The sequence below is a fragment of the Nyctereutes procyonoides genome, unplaced genomic scaffold (genome assembly GCF_905146905.1).
Source record: "Nyctereutes procyonoides isolate TBG_1078 unplaced genomic scaffold, NYPRO_anot_genome, whole genome shotgun sequence".
NCBI classification, from domain to species: Eukaryota; Metazoa; Chordata; class Mammalia; order Carnivora; family Canidae; genus Nyctereutes; species Nyctereutes procyonoides.
The window spans coordinates 55,875,035-55,900,819 of record NW_026575051.1 but is presented as its reverse complement, the minus strand read 5'-3'; positions in this window follow the sequence as shown (position 1 = coordinate 55,900,819).

The following is a 25,785-nucleotide window of genomic DNA, read 5'->3' as shown; positions in this document are numbered from 1 at the left end:
AAATAAGCAAAAGTGTTCCTTTTACAGAAAAATGAAAACCAGAAAAAGGGCTGATGCAAATATCCTTTTATATAAGTTAGTGATAATAAACCAGTCTACAATGGAAGGTCAATAACTTCTTGATAGCTAGTTTTATAGAGAGATGATGAGTCAGAACTCAAGTGCCACATAACTAAAAACAAGAGGGATGAAAGTCTCTACCAGCTGCTGTCATATTTTCCTACTGTATGTCCCTGAGGATCTAGGGTTTAGTTTTTGGAACATTTTGGCAAGCATAGGTGTCCCTTTTTCACTTCTATTGCAACTCACTGTGAAAGGTTTCTGTAACAGTGATGCTGATCCCACAACAGAAAACCATTATTTTTATTCTAGTTAATAAAAACTAGGAGTTTTTTTTTAATTTTTATTTTTTTTAGTAATTTCCTTTACTGTCACTAATAGTCTTATGATAATAATCATAGTATATAATCTGACACAAGTGCTCTTAAAGAAATTTCTGGTAAAGGACTGCAGCCTCTGTGGGAGGTAACTGTTGGAATTATCTTAAACCACTACCTGTCTTCAGCTACAATAGAAAAGGCCTTTAATCAAAATAATCCTTTTTCAAAAGAGCAACTTTTTTCCTTCTGCAATTCACTCATCTTAAAAGAGCACTATAGCTTTTGTGCATAACTTAATTCATTCTTCAAGACAAGTACAAAATTTGTCACTGACATTTAGCGCCAGCCGTAGGCAATGGATAAAATGAACTAGTTAGCAATTTAACCTGTAAAAAAACAGAGTGGGATGAACAATTTTCTGCCATCAAAGCAAATGGCTAACATTTAGCAGGATTTTATTTTTATTTTTCAGCCCATCCCATCTTCAAGAATAAAGAAGTCAGGCTAACATTTTTTCAGGGTCCTAAATCTTCCTCTCAGCCTATTCCTTTAATGGTTTCAAGTAAATGACTATCCAGAGGATAATTAGGCACTGTGCTGTCGCATCGTGTCAGGTCACAGCTGGATTTAGTCAGCATTAACCTTTGGGGAGAATTGGAATATCAGTATCATTTAAAATTAAAGACGTGTAAGCAGGCATTTCTGGAGATGTTAGAAAAGTAATTGTCTGTAAATTGTTTGACCTTGAGATTTAATTGCATGCACAACACACATTCCAGCAAGAGCCCTGGACTGTCTTCATTCTTTTACCTCCAAACCTCACTCCACAGGGCCCATTAGGCTACCTGTGGCTTTTTTTAGTGAAATATTTAAGATTTTGGCCTTCAATTTGAAACAAAAGCTTTGAAGCATTGCTCGATAGACTAAAAATTTAAAGCAAACATGCTTATCAATCAGAATATCAATTTTACTGTATATTTCTAAATGCACACTGACATAGTTATGTTTGCAGGCTAAGTTTAAATCTCACCCCCCCCATTCTTTTCTGCTAACAAGTTTGCATATTTTGCCTTATTCCCTTTTACCCTAATGAGACAGCTTATGCTTTCAAAGTCCCTCAAGCTAGGCAAATCTCTCCACCACTTCCACTGTTAATAATGAAACTTTGTAATTATACAAATCCAAGGTGGCCAATCAGCTTTCCAGGCTGAGCCTTCGGGTACCTCATAAATTATTCATGTGACACTTGGGCCTGTGAACTCACTTGCTCATATTAGAAGCCTAATTAATATTTAATCACACGTGCAGAGGGCACTTGGAGCTGCACTGTCCCTGAAAGAAGGGTAAATATAAATGTGCATATGTCTTGATGCAAATCTCATTCAGTATCAAAAGGAAGTGTCTACTGGCATACGGAAGTGATCATAAAACACACTAGGTGCCTTCCAGTATGATTCACCCCCACTAAGCCTACTATATACCAGGCACTGTGCAGGACCCTGAAAAAAGGAAATTGAAATCCCTATTCCCCAGGACATCCACAAATCCTTTCTGGTTTGAAACCAAGGGATTTCAAAGCCTTTGACAGGTAAATATTGCCTTTTCAAATTCCAAACAGAAAATAAAAAATTGAACATAGTTATTCAGCAGTCTAGAAAGGAATGATACACATCCACATTCTCAAAGGACATTTGGGCTTGGATAGTATTCATTTTATTTCTTTAGAGGCAGTAGTAATGTTAAGAAACATACAGCATACCTCAGTAACCTTTCCTGAGATTTCACTATTTTTTTACCCCAGGAGAAAGGGCTAGAAAAATAAGCCAAACATTTGGCTTGGCATGCTTAAAGACAACTGCTATTTAGTAGAGTTATACTGTACAGAGAAAAATAAAATACCTTCTTTCAAAGGGTGACTGGAGAAAAAAGCAGACCCATTGCTAGTTACAGCATATCAGAAGTCTGTGAGATAAGAGAAATAGTAACTGAGCAAGAAGATGATCGGGTTCCACAGGCATAGCTACTGATAGAACCAGCACTGCCACGCGATGGGAATCTATACTCCCAGGTTACATAGCTATAAAAGTACAGCCAGTGGCATTGTTTCCAAAGATCGCTTTAGATTTGATGACATCTCCATTCTGCTAGAAATAAATCTGTTGCTTTCTCCTGGAGTTCCTATGTCATAATCATCACACTTCACAACTCCACATTAAGAGTATCAATGAGAAGACAAAGTTTATAGTTCCATGGACATTTATATTGCAGTAGCCTCAACATCTCACGAGGTGGACATTTTAGCAGGTAAGTCAAATGATGTCATGGCAATCCTTTTACCAAATGCAGAGTTACAAGGCTACCTTTCAGACAGTTAACTAACAAGATGCTTTATAACAACTCTAGGAAATGGTACCTCTGGCCACTTTGTTATTTTATTTTACAACATGAATTAGGATGTGCCCAAATAGGATCTTAATAGCTTAGTGTCAGCTTATTTAGTAGAAATAATGGTTCTACATGTCTACTAGGACTTGTACTAAACTTTCCTCTTCCTGGTCAATAGGAAACACTCTTAAAGATTTGCAGAACAAATCCTGTTGTTTTCACCCTAGGTTGTCTCAAATACCCACCTAATCTCCTGCATTTCTAGAAGGACTCACTGTTGAGGATACTGTTTTCTGGGTTACACAGGATCCTGACTGGTTCTAATTCTTTACCAATTTGGAAATTTGTGTACAAATTGTGCATAGATATAAACCATCTAGACCTATGAGGAATATATATTAAATGTCATAAAACAAATAACCATTGATTCCTAAAAGACAATGAGTTTGGAGTCCCTAAAATCTGAGTTCAAATTTCAGCTCTCTTTATTGCTGTGGCTTTGGGTAAGATATACACTCTCATCAAATCTCCATTTTGTCATGCATTTGCTAACACCTACATAATAGATTAAGATAACATACGTAAAGCATTCATCAAAGTGCCCAGCATGCAAAAGGTGCTCAAAAATGGTAAATAATATGTAGTTATCAGGACTCCTAATTCATCCAATCATTCATTCATCCTAATCCCAATCTTTGCTAGTTGTAAAGGGTTATCATACCACAATAACAAATAAAAAGAAGAGGAATCATGGCCAAGTGTGTCTATACTACTTTAGAAAATCACTTCACACCATCCACAACACGACTATTAGCAAATCTTGTTCATTACTAGTCATAAGCTGACAATCAGTAAGAATTGTAACTCCAGGAAGTTCAGTTTGGACTAGGCCAAATCATAGACTATGGTGTGCCAGAGCTCAGGGTGAGATTTTTCTGCGGGTTAAGAGGAATGAGAGGAATGGAAGTAGAGCACATGCAAATATACCTCCTGGACCTCAGATCTGCTTTGGCAAAATCTTGAGAAATGTCAAAGATGTAGAACTAAACAATCCTAGGTGACCACCAATTCCTGGCTATGGATCTAATTGAAAGACTAATTTATACTGTAGAGTGGAAAGCTGAGACTATTCAAATACTTTCTGCCTCAGTGAGGACTGCCTCTGAAAGGGGGAGAGACTAAGCTTGCAGGTGGTAGGAGAGAGGTGGGAGTAGTATGGAAAACAGCAAACTCAACTTTGAAAAGCTACAGATGGTAAGGAGAACAATGGCAGAATAATTGGGGGTGGACTATAAAAGAACATTCCCATCAATTTAACAATCTTCAAATAATTTTAAAAAATAGATACCCACAATTAGAGACTCCTCTAACAAATTCCTGTGGAAGGACTATATTTAGCAAATGAGTGAAATTATCCAAACTGCCACTGTATGGCAGACTGGCATCAAGTGGTCACATATTTGATAGGCATAAAGCCCAAAATTCCTAGTCAAATTTAAGTTTTACTTCTTTGTTCAACCCTAGTATTATCTTTGCCTCTATAAAGACAATCCTTATGCTATCTCACAGGTATTACATGTAGTTATTGATAATCTATCTCCTACTCTATTCCATAAACCCTGAATCAGTAAACACTCATCACTGAACACAGCAGAAAAGAACTGAAGTTTGGTGAACTCACTTTAGAGAAACAAATACAAGATTATGAATCAAAGTTAGAAACAAATGTGAATATTTAGCGTAAGAAATCACGACAAATTACTGAAGCCTTGAAAACTGAAATTTACCCACAGTGCTCATATAGAAATGGTTCCTGGCAAAAAAGTAGGCTCCCCAACTCCACCCAGGATACTCTATAACTTCTAGTAACTTCCAGAATTCACAGAGCCAGTAAAATGAGAATCCCTCAATTATTTTTTTTAAGATTTTATTTATTTATTCATGAGAGACACACACAGAGAGAGGCAGAGACACACACAGAGTGAGAAGCAGACTCCATGCAGAGAGCCCGACATGGGACTCAATCCCGGGGTCCCCAGGATCAGGCCCTAGACTGAAGGCGGTGCTAAGCCACTGAGCCGCTCAGACTGCTCAATCCCTGTCAATTAAACCCTGTTGGCTTCACAATGAATCTGCCTCTGTCTGAGGTAATTGTTAAAAATGGAGATGTTTCCAAAATCACGGAACCAAATCTTGTGTATGTGGACTCCAGAATCTCCATATCCACACGTGCAACTCTGGGGACCTTTGCCCTAGATAACAATAAAGCACTTGAGGTCAAGACTCATGTTTTATCTACCCATACTATTCTCTTTGCATATACAAGTTCCTTTTCCATATTCCTACCTCACAGTAAGTATTCAATAAATACAATGGATTACAAAGTTAAATGTTAAATATTTTACCAGCCTAACAAGTACCTTGAAGGCAGGGACTAGCTATGTATTTCTCTAACTCACTTCAGCAGTTAGAACCGTGTTCTGCACATACTAGGCCCTCAAGAAACAGTGGAATAAACTGCTGTAAAAGCAGGAAATTTAGAAAAACTATATCAACTTAGAGGGGGAAAAAAGGATTGTGTGTTGATAAGAAATGATATCCCTCTTTTGGGGGGAAACAAAATGGATTGACAAAGCATATGCAAGAGTGAAAATCGCAAGCATTGTGCAATCACACACATCTCTTCACTTGCCTGTGTTTACTGACACTATCAGTGACAACAGTTAAAAGACTATGTGTGGATAATAAGGAACACATGCATACCTTTTGTACAGCTCAAACATCACAAGCCTCCCAAGCTGTGGTAAGTAGGACAGTTATATAAAGAGCAAAGCAGGCTACCAGGACCTAGAGAGCAGTAGCTCCTCTGCTCCTCCCAGTGGTAATCATATAGGAATCAGCCCCATGGGGCCAGATTTTTCAGGAAAAGCTGAAAATCCAAATCACTATAAGAAATCATTGAATTTCTAAATACTGTTGAGAACAAATGCAGAATTTTAAGAGGCACTGAACTGACCAAAACAAAACTTGTTTACAGGCCAGATACAAACTCTAACACAGGGAACATTCATAGACAAGAGTGAAATTAGAAACAAATATCCAAACTACAGTCTCAATAGTATGATAGCTCCCTAATCTGATGTGGCCTTATCAATAACACTTTCTATATATCCATCTTTGAGCCCAGTACCAGGAATATTTGATTCACTACTGGATCCCTAGCACCTAGTACTCTGCCTGGCATGTAACTGAAGCACAATACACAGTTGTTGAATGACTAATTGGAGTAAGCTTCATTAACACCATAGGTGAAATTCAAAACCATACTACTATATGAAAAAAGCAAACTTAAAAGAATACACATACAACATGGTATCTTTAGTTCAAGTTTAAAGTATATAACACAATATTAAATATAGACTATAGATTCATGTGTATATAGAAAAAAAGAAAAATATGTGCAGACATGATTAAGACAAACTTAGGGGACAAGGTTTAGAACAGAAACAAGAAAAGGATATCAGACTTGTGGAGGCATACAAATTTATATTTGTAATTTTTCTTTCTTAAGTTGGGTTATGGGTACATGGTTTCTATTACATACTTAACTTTTTGAAATACTGAAACACCTCATAACAATATTTAAAATAAACTTTTGATTTTGGAATAATTTTAGATGTATGAAAAAGTTGCAAACATAGTATAGAGAGTTCCTATATACTCTTCACCCAGTTTTCCCCATCTTTTTTTAAAAAGATTTTATTTATTCATGAGAGACAGAGAGAGAAAGAGAGAGAGAGAGAGGTAGAGACACAGGCAGAGGGAGAAGCAAGCTCCATGCAGGGAGCCTGACATGAGACTCAATCCCGGATCTCCCGGATCAGGCCCTGGGCTGAAGGCGGCACTAAACCGCTGAGCCACCCAGGCTGCCCAGTTTTCTCCATCTTATATAGGTTAACATCTTACATTAGTATAATACACTTGTCAAAAAGAAAAGAAAAGAAGAAAAGAAAAGAAAGAAAAAAGAAAAGAAAAGAAAAGAAAAGAAAAGAAAGAAAAGAAAAGAAAAGAAAAGAAAAGAAAAGAAAAGAAAAGAAAAGAAAAGAAAAGAAAAAAGAAAAGAAAGAAAAGAGAAAAGAAAAGAAAAGCTAACACTGGTACATACATTACTACTAGCCAAACTCCAGGCTTCAATCGCCTTTCCCCAGATTTTCCATTACTGTTTTATTTCTGTTCCAGGATCCAAAGTAGGGGACTACACTGTATTTAGTTGTTATGTCTCCCCAGTCTCTTCTGGTATGTAACATTTCTTATTTTCTCCTTGTTTTTCATGACTTTCAAAGTCAAAAGCAGTACTGGACAAAGATCCTAAAATGTCTACCACTGGCCATTTCTATGGTTTCTCTTATGTTTAGACTGGAGTTACAGATGTTTGGAAAGGAAACAAGGAAGTGAAGTGCCCCTCTCATCACATCACATTATATCAGGGGTACATGTAAGCCACATGACATCATTGTTGATGTTAATTTTTATCACTTGGTTAAGATATTGCTTGCCAGGATTCTCCTCTGTAAAGTTAACTGTCTTCCCTTTCCTTGCTCTATTCTTAGGTAATGAGTCACTAAGTCTAGCTCACTCTCAAGGGGAAAGAGTTTATGAGGCAAAGAGGGTAGAATTAAGCTCCACCTCCTGCATAGGGAAATATATGCACACAGGTAATAATTTTTCGAAAAAGAAAATTGAGTGTAGCATAACAAGAGAACAAGAGACATAAAAAGTGAGAATTATACTCCCAGAAACATCCAAGGCTTTTCTGTGACCTGTGGAGACAATAGCATCTCTTATTCTTAGGATAAATGTATGTGCACATTCAAAATGTCAAAACAATCTCTTCTGGGAGTTATTCCTTTCTTTAATTGTTCAAAGAATAACCAAATTTTCTAATGGGTAACCATTCTCTAAGCCTTAGATACTAATGCCTGCTTTAATAGGAATGTAATAGTTGTTCTATTTAAAGGAAAATTTCTTTGCAAGCATTTATTGTATTCAAGAGAATGGACTGGCACTGTGAAAAATTTCTTCTAAAATATGCACAATATTTAGTACTTGCCCACCAAAGGTGTTACAATCTGGAATAGAGGGAGAGTGGTTAGGTATTTGGAAGACAAGCATCCATGTAATAATTGCCCAAGTCACACTTGATTTACCGCCATGAGAGAAATACTAATTCAGTGGTATATGAATTCAGAAGAGAAAAAGATGGAATTCAAGTGAGCAGTACCTAGTGACTACTTGCTCTGTATCATCTCTAGGAAAGTCTCCTTGTCTCTTTTTAGAGAGGCACAATATCTGAGATCTAGGGTCTTGATCAATTTAAGTGCTAGATTCTACAACAGAAGAAACCCATAAAAAACAAAACCAGCATTGCTATATATATATATATATATATATATATATATATATATATATATACAATCAATGCCAGAATACAGTGTAGAAAGTAGAAAACTACAAAATTACTCTTAAGAAAGAAAGATTATAATCTTCACAGCATCAGTATGCTACTCAGAAAACACTGGAATGACTCCTATTTACTAATGTATCAATCCTCTCCTTGGCTCAGTACCAACTTGCATTACCATACTTTTCCAGTCTTTTTTCTCACCAGGTCAAGATGGTCCAACTGCTTCCATTAATTCAACTGCTTATCCTACTTTGCTCACAGTTTCTAAAATGGGGCCTCCAATCATATATATATATATATATATATATATATATATATATATATATAGAAGAGATCCTTTTCATTGTGAACCATTTTACACCCAATTCAGATAAACTCAGACAAAACAAGCCAAGAAAACCACAAACAAAACAAAAAACAGTGGAGGAGCATAGTAATTGGCTCACATAGCTGAAAATCCAGGGCAACTTCAGGACACTGGCTTTGACTATTGCCACTGATTTTTCTCTCTGGCTGCTTCATTTTCAGGCAACTCTCCCATTTATGGTGGTTCCTGGCTGCTCTAGGAGTACATCCTCACAGCCTAGAAACTTCAGCAGCAAGAACTCTTATTTTTCCTAATAATTCCAATCAGAACCTCAGAATTGAATCTTACTGGATTGACAGGTCACATGCCCATCTTTGAAACAATAATCATGGTCATGAGAGGAATATGCTAATTTGATAGACCTGAATCACAGGCTTACTTTTAACTTTGTGAAAAGAAAGATAGCAGTCACATTGAAATCATCAGGACTGACATATAGGGGAGTGGTGGTTCTCCAGAGCAAAATATGATCATTTTTATAATCATAAGAGGGCAGAATGATACCCAGTGGGCAAAAACAGTCATACTTATCTTATCCTGTCTGTGTCATTTCCCCATGTAGAATTCACTCACTTTTCTCATATATCTCCCTGGACTGCTCATATCTCTGCTGTTCTTCGTGCTGTTTTCTCATGAAATTTGTCACCTACTACGACGCTTGAAAAAGTTTTATTTATTTTTCTCTTTTTTTTAAGATTTTATTTATTTATTCATGAGAGACACAGAGAGAGGCAGAGACATAGGCAGAGAAAGAAGCAGGCTTCCTGTGGTGGCGGAGAGCCTGATGCAGGACTTGATCCCAGGACCCTGGGATCACAACCTGAGCCAAAGGCAGATGCTCAATCACTGAGCCACCAAGTGCCCCTTTTCTTATTTTTCAATAGCTTTTTTATGTGTCCTGTCTTTTGTTAAGAATTCCACTAAGGTTCCAGTCAATTAATTGCTCTGTGATTCCATAGATCTCATGTTCCTCCCTTTGGTAATTATCTCATTCCACCATATTAAGGTAATCTGTGTAATATAAATTCTTTGAGGGCAAAGAAAGAACCATTCCCATCTTTGCTTCACTTGTTCTGAAGAAAAGTGTTATATGCAAAGGAATCATTTTATAAACATTTATTAGACACACTCAAATCCTTTCTGCCTCAAATCTCTTCCTCTATTAATTTTTTCTCACTTTGATCAACCATTTTTTGGGAATCCTCTCCACATTTATATACGCCTTTGTTGCTGTTGCTTCTCCAGGCTCTAAGTCTCACAGAAGCTACCCGATCCTCACAATGGGTTCAACTTTGTTCCAGTATCTAGAAACTGGAGGCCAATACTGAGTTGAGATAGAGGAATTTGAAGCTTTCTAACCAAACACCTAGAGAACTACATTAACTAGTCTAGTTCCTGTTCTGACCAAACTTCTTCCTTGGTGACATACATGTCGCCCATGTCTTCTAGAATGATTCTGTATATAATCTATAAAATAAGGGGTTGGCATGCATTATAAACAGAGTCAAAAAAAATTGTGATTTTACATAAACTACTCAACATGAGTCCTGTTTGTTCATCTATGAAAAAGGGATTTTTAAAATGTTTAACTTCACAGAGTTTTCTCAAGTATAAAATAAAATAACAAAGAGCCTAGCATAACATCTGATATATAGCATGTAACAAATGTTCCCAGTCTGTGCTAAAAGTCAATGGACCAGCTAACCTGCCTCCCTCTTCCCTCTATAAAATCTTCCCATCAAGAAATCTTGCAGGGATATGCTAACTTACATGGCCCAATATCATACTAGATAATTGAAAATTTAGTTGTCATAATCCAAGAACTTTCTGAAAATTCCAATGGAATGAGATTTCTTCTGCAGAACCCAAGCCCAAGTACAAGTCTGTTCCCTAAAATGTCGGAGCCTATATCTTCCTTCATTATGCTAAAATCCTAACTGGTCGAGTCCTCAGAATTGAATAAAGATGGCCCCATTTTATCCTGCAATTCCAAGGCCTTCATAACTCTTTTTTCTATGACCTAGAGCCTGGGATTCATGTCTTGCTCAGATCCATGCCTTGCTCAATTCATAAACAGAACTATATGAGCCCATATACCAAGTTCCATAACCAGGATACACAGGAATAGGTGTGAATAAAGAACTCAAAGACTTCCCTAAATATTCTTGAGGTAAGTATTAGGATATGAAGGAACAGGAAGAAAAAAGGCGAGAAACCCATCATTTATTCATTGTTTTACTTCTTATGGTAAAAAATGGTGAACGCAAAGAGCTACTATTGCCTATTGTTCCCAGGAAAAAAGAAACTTCATTCCAAAAGCCATAATATAGAGAGAGAGATAAAGGAGTAACTTCACAGTGGAGAAATCTGACAAACCCTGACTCAGCCAGGTAAATAGATGTTAACATTAGCAATGATAAGTCATATGGAGAGTAATAAGTAAATACTGCTAACATGTATGATAAGAATAATCTTTATACTAACTTTTATGATCATAATCTCAAAAACCCATAACCCCAGTTTAATTATGAGAAAAACACCAGACAAACTCTAATGGAGGGACAGTTTATAAAATACAAATCAGTACTATTCAAAACTATCAAGGTCATCAAAACCAAAGAAATGTCAGAGAAACTGTCACAGTTTGGAGAGGCCTTACACATAACTAAATGTAATGTGGTATCTATCCTAGATGGGATCCTGGAACAGAAAAAGGACATTGGATAAAAATAAAGAAAATTGAAATAAAGTATGAAGTTTAGTTAATGCATCACTATTAGCTCATTAGTTTGACCATAAAACTGAGTGTAGGGTATATGGTAACTCTGTGTACTACCTTTATAGCTTTTCCACAAATCTAATACTATTCCAAAATAAGGAGTGTATTTTTTTAATCTGCCTACTGAATTTTAAGAAATAAATTTTAAAAAATATTACCTAGACAGCTATAGTGAAAGTATAGAACACCAAAGATAAAAAGAAGATCTTAAAAGCAATCAAAGAATAAAGACAGATAAATTAAAAAGGGTATCAGCTTACTTCTCATCAATGGCACAATGGAAGTCAGAAAAAAGCAGATAATATTTTCAAAGTGCTTAGAGAAAATAACTTCAACTTAGAATTATATGCCCAGAAAAAAATGTTTTTAATAAAAACAAAGAAAAAGAAAAACAATTTTAGAGAAATTAAAATGGCTCTATTGGTTCACACTAAAGGAAATTATGAAGGATATTCATGGAGTGGAAGAAAAATATGTTCCAGATAAAAGGTCTTAGATGCAAGAAGGAATAACAAGCAAAGAAAATACAAACATAGACAAATAAAATTAAGGACTATCTACAAACAATAATAAAGATACTTAATTTTCATTATCAAAAATTTTAGAATTAAAATGCCTATAACAGGAGGGGTAAAGATAGCAGATTTTTCTTTAGGTATTACATAAAGAAGACAAATGTATTGTTTAAATTTAGACTTAAAGTAAATATCTATATCCTTATTACCAAGGCAATCATTAAAAGAATAGAAATAGAATTTATGATTGCCAAACTAGTCAATAGGAAGATTTCGAATGAGAAAGAAAAGTTTTGTTGCTCAAAAGGGAAGAGAAAAAAAAGAGAGAGAAATAAAAAGAAGTGTAGAAAAAAGCAGAATGAATAGACAACATAAAATAAAATGGTAAAGATGATTGTGATATATTAGTTATTATTAATAACAATTAGTAAATTCTCTTGATAAAAGACAACATTCAAATAGGATCAAAAACAAATCTAGCTGTACTGACTTCTCAAAAGATACACTAAACAAAATCATAGAAAAATCTAAGAGTACATATAATTGAAAAATACAATCGGTGTTTTGGGAGTCTGTAAAATTAACTTGAAGGACTCAAAGGACTCAACACATAGTCACACTCATGGCTAGGATTTATTACATGAAAAAGACACAAAGTAAAATAGGCAAAGGAAGTCCAGTGAAAGCCAAATATAAGCTTCCAAGAGTCCTTTCCCAGTGGAGTCACATAAAGCATGCTTAATTCCCAAAGCAATGAATTGTAACAGAATTTGTGAAATGTTGTCTATTACAGAACCTTATTAGAGACTCAGTGCTCAGGGATTTAATTGGAAGTTGGTCATGGTCAACCTCCTCAAAAATTGACCCACAGATTCAATAAAATTCCAATCAAAGTCTATATAGATTTTTTTCATTGAATTTGACAATCTGATTCTAAAAGTTATACAGAATATCAAAGAGCCAAGTATAACCTAAACATTCCAGAAAAAGAAGAACAATTTCAGGAAAATTGTTTTACCAGTTAGGTAGAATTACTTTAAACCTATACCAATTAATACAGTGTATTGGCACAGAAACAGACAAGTTAACCAATAATGGACAAGAATAAAGCCCAGAAATAGTCTCAAAATAGAAGGAAATGTAATTTCGGATAGAGCTGGCTTCAGAAGATGGTGCTAGAATAGTTGATTTTCCATACGAAATGGAAAAAAAAATTAATTTAATCATTACCTCTCACTAAACACAAAAATAAATTCCAGATGGATTAAATACTTAAATGAAGAAGATAAAATTTTAGACCATTTCAAAGAAAATATAGATAGGAGAATATTTATAGAATCTCAGAGTAGGGAATTATTTCTTATACAACATGCAAAAAGTACAATTCATAAAAGAAACAATCCTTGACAGTAAAATCAAGAACTACTACTCACCTAAAATAACTGTAAAGAGGGTAGAATGTTAAGCAACAATTAAAAGGAAACACTTCTGGAATATTTAACCAACAAAATACTAGTTCAAGGGGGAAAATATCCTTTGAATAAATTTAAAATCATTTTTAAATCCCACAGAAAAACTGGCAAAAGCACAAATACAAATGTAACAGAAAAATAACTGTTTATTAACAGTTGCTGTTCATAGCAGCAACTGTTAATAAACCCCCAAAAAACCCCATTGATAGTTAAGTGTCTGAAAAATGAATTTAGTATATCCACACAATGAAATACTCTACAGTAGAGAAAACAAAATACAACTATCCACATCAATATGGATGGATATCAAATCAAATGTTAACTGAAAAGAACAGGTCACATAAGAACACACACAGTATAATTCCCTTTACAAAGAACAAAGCTAAAAGTTATACATGCTTTAGAGGTACATATGAATGCTAAAACTATAAATATGTAGCAGAGCTTCAAATATACAATGTTCTAATGTTCTCTCTCAGAACAGGGGGAAACTAGTGTGGTTCCTTGGAAGAACAGCAAAAACAAGTGACTAGCTGGAAATGTCTGAACCCAATAAAGATAGGAAATAAAGAGAGAGAGGGAAGTGGATGGACATGCAAAGCAAAGGTAATGGTTAGAATGTTACTCCAAGTATAAAGAGAAGCCTCTGGAAGGTTTTGAGTTGGGAGTGGTGTGAGTTGATATTTGTTATATATGAAATGTAACTATATATGGCTATATATGAAATGTAACTGCATGGAAGCAAGAACTCCGGAGGCCAATTAGGGGACTATTCCAATAATTCAGGCAGGAGATAAATGTGTCTTGGACAAAGGTGATAGTGAAGGTAGTAAAAAACAACCAAATCTGGGATTTATTTGAAGATAAAAAATTTGCTGATTATAGGGTTTGTGCCAAAGTTGAAAACCAAGATTGAAAGATTATCTTTAGGGTTTTGAGCAAACCAACTGGATGAACAGGGGTGCCATTTACTGAAGCAGACACTAGAAAAGCAAGTTTGGAAATTAGTGAAAATCAAGAACTGTGTTTAAGAAATGCTACCTTAACAGGCACCTAGTTAGTTCAATCAGTTAAGTATCCAGCTCTTGGTTTCAGTTTAGGTCATGATTTCAGGGTCATGAAATCAGGCCCCGTGTTGGGTTCTGCCCTCAGAACAATGTCTGCTTAAGACTCTCTTTCCCTCTGCTCCTCTCCCACCAAAACAAATGAATATATCAGAAAGAAAAGAAAGAAAGAAAAAAGAAAGAAAGAAAAAGAAAGAAAGAAGGAAGGAAGGAAGGAAGGAAGGAAGGAAGGAAGGAAGGAAGGAAAGAAAGAAAGAAAGAAAGAAAGAAAGAAAGAAAGAAAGAAAGAAAAGAAAGAGAAAGAAAGAAGAAAGAAAGAAAGAAAGAAAGAAAGAAAGAAAGAAAGAAAGAAAGAAAGAAAGAAAGAAAGAACTACCTTAAGACACTTACCAAACAACTCAGTGGAGATCTCATGTGTGCAACTAAATATGGATCTCAGAGGTGAGGTCAGGACGTATGCCACATTTCACTGATTCTATGATATACTTTTTCATATTTTAATATCCTTGAAAATGAGATGTGTCTTTCAATCAATGTTGTCTTACAATGAGAATTGACAACATTTTTTTTTCTTTCTAGTAGTATATAAAATACAATCAAGAGGATCTTAGATCCTTTGAATTATAGAATACTTGAAAAACATAGGAATATAGTAGGCATTACAGCCATATATCTACCGTGAGATCACTCAGGAAGGAAGTATAAGTAGAGGGAGAAAAATATGGAGGAATGACACCTGGGGACAGAGCCCTGGACACTTATAGGCCTGGAAAAAGAAGAAGAGAGGCTGGCAAAGGGAAATTAAAAGCATGTCCAGTGAATCAGGAATAAGAGTTAACAGCCGGCATGTCTTGAAAATAATAAAGTTATTTCAGAAAAGAGGAAGAAGAGATCTGTTGTACCTGATACAGCTAAGAAAATAGAAGACAATGAAGGCTGAGAATGAAGAAGAAAGAAAGAACAAGACATCAGTTTTCTAATTAGGAGTGGTTCAAAAGAATGGCAGGGACAAAAGCCTGATGTGGATGGAAGGAAAAAAAAAAAAAAGCATGTAGAACCAAAGATGTCTTTAAATCATTTAGTATATTTACTGTTTTTTCTTATCCCAACCAGAATAGAATATTCCATAAGGCAGAGATCTTTGTTTTGGTTTGTTTTATTTGTTTGTTTATATTCTAAGAGCCTAATATAGCGACAGATAAATATCTGTCGCATTGAACTGACTCTTTTCAGTTTTACTATAAAATAGAGCAGAGAAATAGAACAATGGTGAATTTTAACCGTCTTTTATGTAGAGAATAAGTGACATTCTGGTAGCTTCTTACCACAAAAGACAACCAGCAAATAGAAATTATTGTAGGGCAGATTTGAGCTCAAAATAAGCAAGAACAGAAGAGAAGATGCCTTTTGCAGACGTAGTAAGGGTATGATTGGCTAAAACAGACAATAAGCTATAAAATAGTATCAAAGAATGCTGGAGTTTTAGAGAAGATTAAGGAATTATTGGACAGAAAGTTAGACTGAAGGGCCTTCTAACTTTAAATTTTTTCTTTTCAGAGTCACTGCAATTTTTAAGTCTGAGATTCATCTCATCCTTTCAGCTGGGGCATTCTGAGCCATTCTGAGCATTCTCTATTAGGGAATACAAATGTATAAAAATTAAAGTCCAAGAAAAATACAAATTTAAATACAAAAAATCTGGCATGAAAAATAATTTTATGCATTTCAACACCAATTTTAATAATATATGCCCAATTGTGCCATTGCATTAACATACATAATTGAGCTTCCTCTTAAATAAAAATTAAAAAAAAAGAATTGAAAAGAGGCATTTGGTTATATTCAAAGAATTATACAATTGAATTGCATCTGAATGTAGTATCTCCCAGTCTTTACTGCATGAGACTCATAACTGTTGCAGAGACAAATCAATTATATTATAAAAACTTTTGCTATTATTCCAAGTTCTTTGAGTAAGTGGCAAAATCCCAGAACTGAACTTCAATACTAATTTATTTAATCCTAGGTGTGAAGCAGTCAGAATCATTTCAGGAAGCTATTCATTAAATTTTGAGTGTCTGGAGAGATCTCATAAAGTTTTTCTTAAATATTATTAAATCAGTGTAAATAACATTGATTTTCTAAGATACCACTTAAACAAAATGAAACTTCACATTATTAATGTAAAGCATAGTAAAAGTTATCAGATTGTCCTTGGATTCTGAAATATGTCCTATAGCGTCTTGTGGCCAATCTATTCAGAAATCCTTCTGCTGAATTTTTCTCTGCGGGCTGGCTGAAGAGCCAGGAATAGGTTAATGAAATGCATGCATAGAATGAAAAAACAAATTATAAGTGGTAATTCAGCCACTAAACCTTCGCAAGGCTGGGGGGAAATAGGAAAATAAAGCTAATCTTATTTCATTTTTCTTTATATACCAAAATGTCACCTCATAAATCCCATTTTCTGTTTCTATAAAGATTCTGTGTTAGAACTATTGTTTATTAAAAGTTCTGCTGCCATATGGATAACTTTTAAAAAATCTCCCCCCAAACCTTTACTATGTGCAAATATCCAGCAATTTTACATTCATGGTCTAAAATTTTAATTTAAATTCCCTTCATTTCCTTACAAATCAACGTGGTGCACTATGTAAAGGAACTATGTAAATATCAGGACCTTGAACTTTAGTATAAGAACTTCTCTCAAAATATATTTATATGAACCACAAACAAATCTGAAAATTTCCTACTAAAATCATCCTTCTAGCTAACAGTATTTTGGGTTTTTTTTAGAACATCTTTGAAGTCTCATAGACTGGCTTAGATTTTTAGCCTAGCAGATTAATAATGTACTATAAAGTGTGAAGCTGCCATCATAAAATAAATTTGGAACATATACAAGCCCCTATATTAAAACATTGAGGGAAATGTTAAGGAATGAATTAAAATATATCATTTATAACTCTAAACATACAAACAGCAACATGAGGATAACCTAGCTAAAAACAATGCACTTTGAAATGAATACTAAAAGACAAGATATATAAACTGTGTAGTATTTGTAATTTTAAAATAGTATGCACTTTTTATTTTAAAATAAAGACCTCTGAGAAGCAAACACTGACCAGTACCAATTCTATAGAAATATAAGAGGTTTAAATCACTAAAAACAAATTAAAATCTAAAATAGAGCCAACACACTTTCGTGTTCCTCTTTAAAAATATCTTATCTTCTTTTCCTAGTGGCTTATTGAGTAAAACTCCTGAAGCCTCTGAACACTGGACCTTCATTTTCAGCTTACATTTTAAGAATATGAGCACAATTTGATGTTACCAAATTTTTCATCTGAATCTTTGTAAAGGGCTGTTATTCTCTGACCTAATAATGACAGGTCAGATCCTGCTCTTGTATCTATTTAAAAATTCAGATAGAGTCAATTCAGAAAATATAAATAAATTTATTTAAAAACATACTAGCTCTTTCAAAATATGCCTTCTAATATTTACATGTAAAGTGCAAGCTCTTTAATATGTACAACTTCCAACAAAAAACCACAAGTTTTGAAAAATCTCTCAGTTATGTGAGATTCCTTAGGAGCTTTCCACAGAGGGCTCCAGGTTCCTATCATGGAGTTTAAAGAGCGGTTTAGTTGTAAGAACTTTAATACTAACATCCTTAGAACTCAGTGAAAGACAATGGCCATATTGTAAGAAAAAATTCCATTCATCTTTATTTATGTATTAGGTAATTATTCCGCTTGAAGCCTAAGAGGTTTATTTTTAAACTTCTGAGGATAGAAGAATAGCAGGTTTGCAGATCATTTAGGGGAAAAAATACATATTTTAACACAATCACATAAATGGCCTTAGTTTAAATTTTCCTACTGTGCTGTTAAGCACCTTCGTATTAATAAGCAAATGCATATAATGAAAAGAAGCTGTCCACAGCGGCAGTTAAAGTATCATTTGGTTGCTGTATTGCAGCAAATACAAAGTTTGTGTAAAGTGCTATTAGGCTTTCCAAAAATAGTAACTTGAATTCTAAAGGAAGGCCAAAGGTCACTTACCTCACCATGTAAACCTAACTCAAATTCTAAGAAAAGGCTAAAAAAGAATACTTCTACCTGTAAAGTATCACTGGAAACATGTCTTGCTTGTACAAAAGAAGACAACTTTTGAAATACTGCTTTTGAATTTATCATTTCAAATCAAGGCCTTGATAAATTTGGGGAGCAGGGAAATAGAAACTATGATGAAGAATGGAAAAACTGGTTTATCTTTCTTAGCCACTGGTATTTCAGCCTGGAGTCTTTGAAAAAAGACAGAAAAGTAACAGCAAGGCAATTCTGTATCTTTTGCATACACTAAACTTTTTAAACTCAGGTTTAAAAAAAAAGCCCATCTACATTAAATTTCTACCCTTAAAACTGTTGACATATTTAAAAATCAGTCTTAAATATTACATACAATTGTCTGTCCTTATTTATCCAAAAATGGCCTGTATTATTTTTTCATGTAGAAAAGTCCACATTTTTCCAACCAGTTCACTAGAAATGTATGCTAAGTGTAAGTATTCTGTATTAGTAATAATGGTGTTGAGATAAATACCTGATAATGAGCAAATTAGTCTAAATTGAGGGAGGCAGGGGTGTTTGTTTTTTAATTCAGATAATTGACTAAAGAATTAAGCCACAAACTGAAAAATAAGAATCACTTCACAGCTAATCGTGGCCCTTTCTCAATTTTATCTGCTGGCAATTCAAATCTATGAATCTCTAAATTAACTTTTAAGAAACATGTCCTGTCTTAGTCCAGAATTTGTAATACAGCAAAGAGGAAAAATGGAATTTTGAGTCAGATGACCTGGGACTGAGCCATAGCTAGCTAAGAGTTAACCACCAAACTAAATATTTAAGTTTCTTATCTGCAAAATGGGCCTAGCACCACTCAGCTCCTAGGCAATACTGAAGTTAAATGAAATCGTGTGCTGTTGGGCAAATAATCGGGGGCAATCGATAAATTTCTTCATTTCTTTACAATATGAATATACTCCCTAATAGATACCTACTATCCTTTTTTGTTGTTTTAAATAGCAATTAAGAAAGAAGAACCTAGACTTAAGTCACACTACACTTTCTAACAAGTAAAACAACCATCACTATCTTAATTCAGAAGCAGAAGAAAAACAGGTTCATCCTATCTTTCAGATTGTAAGATGCACGTGGATGGCCTAAGGGACTGGAGGTCCTATTTCTCCTAGTTTTCTTACTTTTTACACTTCTTTTTTTTTTATCCTAAGGCCCTATTATTGTATTTTCTGGATCCCATTCATACACATTCTATAGGGCATTACTCCTGGAAACAGATGAAAAAGCAACAATTCCAACTACAGAATTGAGTTAAGTGGTCCATGTCTGAATACAACAGATGACTGGATTTTTAGCTATATTTATTTCATAATTATTTTAAAATAAGTTATAAATATTAATGATGCTTATAAAGAAATGAAATAGTCAAAATGTTTTTATAAGGTCTATTTATAAGTCTAAAATTATTATACTTAAAATATAGAGATGTTTTTCCTCTTTCAGTCACAGTTATAATGTATTTTAAATATTCATTACAGAAATATATGAATGCCAAAATTAAAATAACCTAGTTAAAATTACAACCAAATTATATATATATTTTATACATATTTCATATATGTATAAAATATATATATATTTACAGCTATATAATCTGAGTATGTATTTCTTTTAGAAAGTCTTCAGTCTTAAGGCACTCCTTTTAAACTCTTTTTAAGATATTTCCATAATTAAGTTCCTACAATGTGTCACAAGACAAATATAAATTTCCATGATCTAAAATGGTCATAACATCTAAGTTTGAAAAACTTTTCACTACATATGTTAATCATTTTTTGCACTTATAGGCAATTCAATTCCAAACAATTAACACAATGATTTATGACATTTTTTTTTCACATTTTGATGTCAGAGAGTTTATAAAAACACTATTCTGAAAGCATATTTTCTCTGTGGCTTAAATGTCATATCACAGAATGATTTTATTTTCTAGAGCTCTATTTTTTTCAAAGAGAATAGTATATAAAACTCCTTCCAAAAATTAATTGTTTTAATTGAATTATTAGGTTTTTTTAAAAAAAGATTTGTAACAAAACCCATTTAGGATTCTTAATATGCACTGGCCATATTAATATTCCTAATATATGTGCCATATCCTATTCTTCCTGTGTATATTGGATATTTAAAGTAATTAGGAAGAGCACAAGTTTGATTAAATATATGATAAGCCATCCTTGCTTTATTCTTAAAAGGCAAACAATTTACTTCTTTTTAACTAAAAAGGTTTTATGATTACTCACTTGTTCACCACCTTTAATATAAAAAAATCAATGTGTGTAAACTTATTTTACTAGGTGATGGATAAAAACATATCAAAAGAGTATGAATTGTGTATTTATTAGGAAATGTAAATAAAAATATTGAACTCTAAAAATTTATTATAGATTGCTTTTAAATGTTTATTTTCTCTCTGAATTCAAAATGATTGACTTGAGCACAATATTAAGTAAAAAATAAAGCAGTCCTCCTGCCTGAAAGACTCCTGAATAAAAAGAAAATTATTTTTGGATTTTCCTCTTGATCAGATATGAAATATTCTGAAACGCCACCTCTATAATTTGATAAAAAGCTTGATATCCCCAAATGAAAATAGGACTCAGCACTTTCATTTTTCTGTCTCTAAAGGAACCTAGGTAAACTGATTTTTTTTTTTTAAATGAAAATCTCAGGCATAAAGGTGGCAGTAATGAAGCAAGCTTAAATATGCGCTGACCTTTGAAATGAACTGCAATCCACGTTGTTTGGCCACGGATCTGACTGTGTTACTGTCTCCATCTATTTCTAGCATGAAAGATGTGGGTGTTGGAGCTGCTCTGCTCTCTGGTGGATGTTGACAGCATGGCTGCAAACATACAGCAGCACCAAAAGAGACAGCTACACAGCATGGAACAGAAAAATTAACCACACAGCCATCATAGACAGAACTAAAGCACTGATCTATATTTTCTTTAAAACTTGTTAGCAAGGTAAACTATAAACATGTCTCCATCTTGTAAAAGCAATATATTTTGTGTTAAGAAGAGTATTGCTGTTAGGAGGCGAATGTGAATTGAAAATACAAAAAATTATTCAATGATTTTAAAAATCATTAGAAGGCTCAGGTAGTTTTCTCAGGATGCGCACAAAGGAAAGAATACAGGCTGGAGAAATATACCTTTTAATTAAATAAATAGTGGGATTTGATACAATTACCAATGTTCCTGGAGTGACATTTTCTTCTTTTTTTTTTTTTTTATTTTTTGCTTAGGATAAGTACTTCATCAATAATTAGTTTATGTAAGATAGAAGGACATTCCTTTTTAAATGATTCCTATGAGTCATAAGAAACTTCAAAATATCATCTAGCACTATCTCCATTAACAGTGGACTACCTAAAGTTCTGTGTCTCAGCTTTGTCAGCTATTACTTGGTCTGCCTCTAAAAACTACTTTTAAAACAATGAGACAATGCATGCAAAAAACTTTAAAGAATAACAAAGCTACCACAATTTGCAACACCACAAGTTAAGCAAATTCTATACTTTTTTACATTCTACTCTAGAATCTTAAAGTACTTTTAGGTGAAACCAAAATATCTCATAGTCAAATGTAACACATTATCTCCTTATTCCAGTTTGACATAAATGTAGTCATCAAATCAACAGGCATTGACTAAGAACTTCCTCCTGTTGTGCTCAGAATGCTAAAAGAAAGGTAGTACTAATGGGCTCATGAATAAAGGTCTGTCACCATTACCTTTCTTCCTAGCATAAAATATTTTGGTTGGCCTTTAATAAATACTAACACTATATATCTCTCATGTTGGAGATATGATCCTTATAGTCAAAGATTTTACAGTCTTCAAAGAGTGGTATATATGCAAAAAAATTAAATGACAAAAGTAAAAAGTCAATCAAGCTTTTGAGCATGTGATATAGTTGCACTTGATATGATAGAATCAAATGCTGGTATTGGAATAATCTTGGATAACCCCTTGTTTTATTTTCATTTAGATCACCCATTCTAATATCTTAACAGAAAAAAAAAAACTTGAAAAGAATATTTGCTTTGTGGTGGGAATATAAAACTCAAGTATGTTTGAGAGGAATGATTCTTAAAATTAGTTATACTAAAGGAAAAATAAAAATATCTATATTCCAAATCCCTGATCTAGCAATTTTTAACCTCAGTAAAAAAGACTATTTCTATTCAGTAGTAACCAGAGATTTTGATTGAGTTATGCCTCCTAGAGGGAGAAATTATGAGAAACCTGGATATAAAATACTGATTTCTTTATGGTCTGAAAAAAAAATTGTGTGTGGGGGAATTGTAAGGTACAAGTGAGCTGGAACCTGTTTGTAACATTTCCTCTCTCATTCAGCAAATTTTGGATTTCCAATGTATATCCCAGAAGTCACATCCTTCTAAATGAGTAAATAATATAGGCGCGATTTTTTTAAACGTGCCTTGTTGTACCTAAGTGCACTGCAGGACATCTGGCACGTTTCATTCTGAAATGATGTTTATCCACAGAAACGCCATCAGTGGAAGATGTATTGAAAAGCTGAAGGTCTATTAAGGGAGTATGGGACAGCTGCATACATTCTGTATAAGGCCATGGAAATGACACAGCAATACCCCATCTGTGGCTTTGGTTCACAGAGCTTTGAATAAAAATTCAAGATCAAACTTCACTTGTTAAGGAAAAGAAGACTCCTAATAGAAAGCTAGTATTAATAGTCTTATATATAAAGGTCTGTTACTGTTAGCTTTCTTCTTAAAATACATTGTGGGATGTCTATGCCTTTAATAAATACTAATACTATATATATATTCACCTCTTGATGTTATTTGAAGAACTGCTTGTAGGGAACTACAATTTGCACTTTTATAATTTAGGCCATTTGTGAATAGGCTTAAAACTTGGAGAAGTACGAGGAAGGGGTAGGGCAGATGTTGTTCAAACTTCCCTATTCGGCCCTGCCAAGTCCTTCATTCTGGACCTACAATACCCAGCCTATTCAAAACTCAATGTCTCTTAATGAAGATTACTAATCAAGCTGATTTATATGGTAGTTTAGGAGGTGGGGGTCATTCTTTTTTTTTTTTTTTTTTTTTTTTTTTGGTGGTGCTGTTCCTAAAGAAAGTTTAATGCTCACAAAAGCCTCAGATTGACAGCTCCACAAAATGGAAATTCACAGAACAGAAGTATCACATGTGAGGGGGATATAGCCTCCCCTTATGTTAACCTGCCAATTCACAATTTCAACCTGCAAGGATCTGCCACCAAATTCAAGAGATTAATTCAGTCCCTGTGCCTGTTCAATCCTTTGCCAATAAGGAGGCCAATTAGTTTCAACTACACTGGTTAGTTTACGTCTGTCTTTATTTTTTTCTAATGGGGGCATTTTCTCTCCATCATTTGGATGATTTTGACCCCCAATTCATTGCAGGTTACTATAAAATGGCTGTCAATCACTTCAAATCACAGCTTAATGTGAACCAAAGCCTGAGGTGAAAAGTTCAGTCATTAGCTATTGAAACCATCCAGCTCCCCGTTGGGGTGGGTTTTGTAATGTTCATAGGAAAACAATAATGATAATAATACTATAAATTTGAAATAATATTGCAATTCTCTATTGAAAAATACGATAAATTCTAACACTACTAAAAGTGCAATGTTAAAAAAAAAAGGTAGAATACCTGAGGTTTTTTAAGTTAACAAATGAAAATATTCTATGCAAATATAATGCCACTAACTTTAATACCTGGAACTCCAGAGGAAAACTTAGAGATGAAGAAATGCACAATTGATTGAAGAAATACATTATGACTAGACAGGTGTGTTAATTTTTCCTCCAAAGTAGAAATAGGTGAAGTGATATTTTTCATTCTTCATTATCATTTATTTCTGAAAATGAGCTAACAGAGTAGGGTTTTTTTAGTAGAAAGGGGAACAAAGAATTCGAGGCCTCTATGGGGCTGTGTATGATGAAGGAGGAAAGATCACAGAGGAGAGATTGAAGCTAAAGCCTTCCATTGATCACATTTTCTTTGTAAAGAGTATTTACTGTGCCCCAAGTACTCCACCAGTCACAAGGGTACTGTGGCTTACATACCCTGAAACAAACACTGGATCTCAAAGCAACATGCTGGCAAATCTAAATAAATATTTAGACTGTAATAATAGGTAAAAACGTGAAGCTGAACAATTCATATTTATCTCCACCAAATTCAGAAATTTCAAATTTTCTTTTTAATTTTTTCCTCTAATCTACATATTCAGAGGTTCTTAACTCCAGTTTTCTCTATTCTACCCCTAGAGGGCAGTAGAAAATACAGAAATACTGAGTTTGGTGGCTAAAAAAGGAGGGTAAACAATTTTTAAAGAATCAAGCAAACTAATAATATAGCACTTTCAAGGACTGATAGCCACTTTTATATACATAAATCCTCAAAAAGTACTTGGTTTATTGATAAGCCAAAACATTTAGTACTATTTGTACTATAGTCTACTATAAACATAGTTATCAATACTTAGGACAACATTCACAAGGTATAACTTAAAAAATCAGAATTACAACCAAAATCCATTCCAAAAAATTTTTTTGAATATCCATGAATAACATTTGTTAACCTTCTTTCCAATTTAATAGCATCAGTTGAAGACATCTAAGACAAAGACCTCTAAGCTTAAAATGACACTGACAATTACTGGCACTGTTAGTAATACTATAAATAATAAATCAAAAAAACAAACAAAGCCTAAAGTCACCAGAAGGAAGTAATTAATAAAGATTAGAGGAGAAATAAATGATATAGAAAATTTAAAAAAAATAAAAAATAAAACATAGCAATGAAACCAGGACTTGTTCTTTGAAACAATTAATGAAACTGATCAACTTCTACCTAGACTTATCAAAAAGAAAAAACAAAGGACCTAAATAAATAAAGTCACAAATGAGAGAGGAGAAATAACCAACATTACAGAAACACAAACAATTATAAGAGAATATTATGAAAAATTATATACCAAGAAATTAGATAATCTGAAAGAAATGGATAATTCCTAGAAACATATAAATTACCAACAATGAAACAGAAAGAAATAGAAAACTTGAAAAGACCAGTAACTAACAAAGAAATGGAATCAGTAATCAAAAAATTCCCAACAAACAATAGTCCAGGCCCAGATGGCTCCAAAGGTGAATTCTACCAAACATTTAAAGA